The sequence below is a fragment of the Pseudophryne corroboree genome, unplaced genomic scaffold, assembly GCF_028390025.1.
Source record: "Pseudophryne corroboree isolate aPseCor3 unplaced genomic scaffold, aPseCor3.hap2 scaffold_481, whole genome shotgun sequence".
Classification (NCBI taxonomy): domain Eukaryota; kingdom Metazoa; phylum Chordata; class Amphibia; order Anura; family Myobatrachidae; genus Pseudophryne; species Pseudophryne corroboree.
In genome coordinates, this window is record NW_026970093.1 from 136555 (window position 1) to 141039 (window position 4485).

General features: G+C 39.7%; 4 non-coding genes across 4 annotated transcripts; all 4 read left to right on the forward strand.

The window, feature by feature from the left end:
- Positions 1 to 3364: 3364 nt before the first annotated feature.
- On the forward strand, positions 3365 to 3528 carry LOC135028929 (U1 spliceosomal RNA). Its single transcript, XR_010225154.1, has one exon. It is a non-coding gene; the product is annotated as a U1 spliceosomal RNA (small nuclear RNA).
- Positions 3529 to 3587: 59 nt separating this feature from the next.
- LOC135029182 (U5 spliceosomal RNA) lies at positions 3588 to 3704 on the forward strand. The gene has a single exon (XR_010225355.1). It is a non-coding gene; the product is annotated as a U5 spliceosomal RNA (small nuclear RNA).
- A 274-nt stretch (positions 3705 to 3978) lies between these two features.
- On the forward strand, positions 3979 to 4094 carry LOC135029164 (U5 spliceosomal RNA). Its single transcript, XR_010225338.1, has one exon. It is a non-coding gene; the product is annotated as a U5 spliceosomal RNA (small nuclear RNA).
- Positions 4095 to 4369: 275 nt separating this feature from the next.
- On the forward strand, positions 4370 to 4485 carry LOC135029173 (U5 spliceosomal RNA). Its single transcript, XR_010225346.1, has one exon. It is a non-coding gene; the product is annotated as a U5 spliceosomal RNA (small nuclear RNA).

Genomic DNA, 4485 nt, shown 5'->3' on the forward strand with positions numbered 1-4485 from the left:
TTTTGCAAAGAGATAGGCATTGGAAAATTCAGGGCTATAACGTGTAGATGAAGCACTAATAGGAGGCTTTAAAATTTTCATTCTAATGTCCTTCGTTTGGGAGAAAAATGCAAAGGTACAATACAGCTTTTCCTTGCCGATATCTCTCTTTTGCAAAGAGATAGGCATTGGAAAATTCAGGGCTATAACATGTAGATGAAGCACTAACAGGAGGCTTTAAAATTTTCATTCTAGTGTCTTTCGTTTTTGTGAGAAAAATGCAAAGGTACAATACAGCTTTTCCTTGCCGATATCTCTCTTTTGCAAAGAGATAGGCATTGGAAAATTCAGGGCTATAACGTGTAGATGAAGCACTAACAGGAGGCTTTAAAATTTTCATTCTAGTGTCCTTCGTTTGGGAGAAAAATGCAAAGGTACAATACAGCTTTTCCTTGCCGATATCTCTCTTTTGCAAAGAGATAGGCATTGGACAAATTCAGGGCTATAACGTGTAGATGAAGCACTAACAGGAGGCTTTAAAATTTTCATTCTAGTGTCTTTCGTTTGGGAGAAAAATGCAAAGGTACAATACAGCTTTTCCTTGCCAATATCTCTCTTTTGCAAAGAGCTAGGCATTGGAAAATTCAGGGCTATAACGTGTAGATGAAGCACTAACAGGAGGCTTTAAAATTTTCATTCTAGTGTCTTTCGTTTGGGAGAAAAATGCAAAGGTACAATACAGCTTTTCCTTGCCAATATCTCTCTTTTGCAAAGAGCTAGGCATTGGAAAATTCAGGGCTATAACGTGTAGATGAAGCACTAACAGGAGGCTTTAAAATTTTCATTCTAGTGTCTTTCGTTTGGGAGAAAAATGCAAAAGTACAATGCAGCTTTTCCTTGCCGATATCTCTCTTTTGCAAAGAGATAGGCATTGGAAAATGCAGGGCTATAACGTGTAGATGAAGCACTAACAGTAGGCTTTAAAAATTTCATTCTAGTGTCTTTCGTTTGGGAGAAAAATGCAAAAGTACAATGCAGCTTTTCCTTGCCGATATCTCTCTTTTGCAAAGAGATAGGCATTGGAAAATTCAGGGCTATACCGTGTAGATGAAGCACTAACAGGAGGCTTTTACATTTTCATTCTAGTGTCCTTCGTTTGGGAGAAAAATGCAAAGGTACAATACAGCTTTTCCTTGCCGATATCTCTCTTTTGCAAAGAGCTAGGCATTGGAAAATTCAGGGCTATAACGTGTAGATGAAGCACTAACAGGAGGCTTTAAAATTTTCATTCTAGTGTCTTTCGTTTGGGAGAAAAATGCAAAGGTACAACACAGTTTTTCCTTGCCGATATCTCTCTTTTGCAAAGAGATAGGCATTGGAAAATTCAGGGCTATAACGTGTAGATGAAGCACTAACAGGAGGCTTTAAAATTTTCATTCTAGTGTCCTTCGTTTGGGAGAAAAATGCAAAGGTACAATACAGCTTTTCCTTGCCAATATCTCTCTTTTGCAAAGAGCTAGGCATTGGAAAATTCAGGGCTATACCGTGTAGATGAAGCACTAACAGGAGGCTTTTACATTTTCATTCTAGTGTCCTTCGTTTGGGAGAAAAATGCAAAGGTACAATACAGCTTTTCCTTGCCGATATCTCTCTTTTGCAAAGAGATAGGCATTGGAAAATTCAGGGCTATAACGTGTAGATGAAGCACTAACAGGAGGCTTTAAAATTTTCATTCTAGTGTCTTTCGTTTGGGAGAAAAATGCAAAGGTACAATACAGCTTTTCCTTGCCGATATCTCTCTTTTGCAAAGAGATAGGCATTTGAAAATTCAGGGCTATAACGTATAGATGAAGCACTAACAGGAGGCTTTAAAATTTTCATTCTAGTGTCCTTCGTTTGGGAGAAAAATGCAAAGGTACAATACAGCTTTTCCTTGCCGATATCTCTCTTTTGCAAAGAGATAGGCATTGGAAAATTCAGGGCTATAACGTGTAGATGAAGCACTAATAGGAGGCTTTAAAATTTTCATTCTAGTGTCCTTCGTTTGGGAGAAAAATGCAAAGGTACAATACAGCTTTTCCTTGCCGATATCTCTCTTTTGCAAAGAGATAGGCATTGGAAAATTCAGGGCTATAACGTGTAGATGAAGCACTAACAGGAGGCTTTAAAATTTTCATTCTAGTGTCTTTCGTTTGGGAGAAAAATGCAAAGGTACAATACAGCTTTTCCTTGCCGATATCTCTCTTTTGCAAAGAGCTAGGCATTGGAAAATTCAGGGCTATAACGTGTAGATGAAGCACTAATAGGAGGCTTTAAAATTTTCATTCTAATGTCCTTCGTTTGGGAGAAAAATGCAAAGGTACAATACAGCTTTTCCTTGTCGATATCTCTCTTTTGCAAAGAGATAGGCATTGGAAAATTCAGGGCTATAACGTGTATATGAAGCACTAACAGGAGGCTTTAAAATTTTCATTCTAGTGTCTTTCGTTTGGGAGAAAAATGCAAAGGTACAATACAGCTTTTCCTTGCCGATATCTCTCTTTTGCAAAGAGCTAGGCATTGGAAAATTCAGGGCTATAACGTGTAGATGAAGCTCTAACAGTAGACTTTAAAATTTTCATTCTAGTGTCTTTCGTTTGGGAGAAAAATGCAAAGGTACAATACAGCTTTTCCTTGCCAATATCTCTCTTTTGCAAAGAGCTAGGCATTGGAAAATTCAGGGCTATAACGTGTAGATGAAGCACTAACAGGAGGCTTTAAAATTTTCATTCTAGTGTCTTTCGTTTGGGAGAAAAATGCAAAGGTACAATACAGCTTTTCCTTGCCGATATCTCTCTTTTGCAAAGAGATAGGCATTGGAAAATTCAGGGCTATAACGTGTAGATGAAGCACTAACAGGAGGCTTTAAAATTTTCATTCTAGTGTCTTTCGTTTGGGAGAAAAATCAGCTTGAATGCTTCAGGGGCTGGGGCATAGCCAACATGAGCCCCACACCGAAGGAGGGTGGAGGTGTTTAATGCAAACTAGGGGTCAGACAAGCGCCGCAAAAGGCCACCATGCCCTGCACGCCCCTTTTCTGTTTTCATATGCAGATGAGGGTTGAAGCCAACTTTGACCCACTGCTTGGATGACATCACCATATGCAAATCCATCTGCGGCAGGCCTTCCCCCAGGAATGCTTGCACTAGTTGTTGCATTTGGTTTGTTGTTTGGGGGTGCTTCAGTATTAGGCAGCCTTCTGCCCTCCCATGTTCATCTGAAAATATGTGTTCTCCCTGCAGTTGTTGTCCCCAGATGAGAGTTCCCTTGTGCTGCCTCAGTTGAATCTCCTTAACTTGACAGAGATGTGCCTGAGCAGCGGCCCTCCCCAGCTCTATCCCAAATCATACTTATTTTGCATAGGAGATACCATGGTCATAAGGATTATTCTCCCAGGGTGAGGTTCATTCATTGCATTCTGGGTATGCTGACCCCTGTGATTTCCCCAAATGTGGGAAACTCGACTGCTTTATTTGTGGTAGGGGGGGACTGTGTTTGTGTTTTCCTCTGGTCAGCTCTGGTAAAAGTCAGATTTCTTTGTTTCAGAGCCTTGTTCTTCTTTTGAGAGTTCCCTTGTGCTAGTTCTTCAGAACGAACAAATCTTTTGCCTTTTACTAAAGATTTCCGTGGAGAGGAGCAAAACTGAGTTTTATCTCAATTTTTGCATGCCCCGTCTTATTGGGGTTTCTTTTATCAGTTTAAAGATAGAACGAGTGTGCTTTAATGTAAGCTCATTTGCGTAGAAATGACAGTAAATGTTTGTTTCTTTTCAAACAGAACTTTCTTGACTATACTAATTGCTTGAAAGATCTGGGAGCACATGGAAAAGAGTACAAACCATGTTTATAGCAAGGGGAAGCCTGGTGAGAAATCTGCTTTCTTTCTTTCAAATTGGGTGCTCACTTTGAGCTGAATGAGGACTGCTGGCATGGCACTCAGGCGACAGGTAGAATCTTGGTCATGCTGTGGTTTCTCTTCAGAACGAACAAATCTTTCGCCTTTTACTAAAGATTTCCGTGGAGAGGAGCAAAACTGAGTTTTATCTCAATTTTTGCATGCCCCATCTTATTGGGGTTTTATTTTATTGGTTTAAAGATAGAACGAGTGTGCTTTAATGTAAGCTCATTTGCATAGAAATGACAGTAAATGTTTGTTTCTTTTCAAACAGAACTTTCTTGACCACACTAATTGTTTGAAAGATCTGGGAGCACATGGAAAAGAGTACAAACCATGTTTATAGCAAGGGGAAGCCTGGTGAGAAATCTGCTTTCTTTCATTCAAATTGGGTGCTCACTTTGAGCTGAATGAGAACTGCTGGCATGGCACTCAGGCGACAGGTGGAATCTTGGTCATGCTCTGGTTTCTCTTCAGAACTAACAAATATTTCGCCTTTTATTAAAGATTTCCGTGGAGAGGAGCAAAACTGAGTTTTATCTCAATTTTTGCATGCCCCATATTATTGGGGTT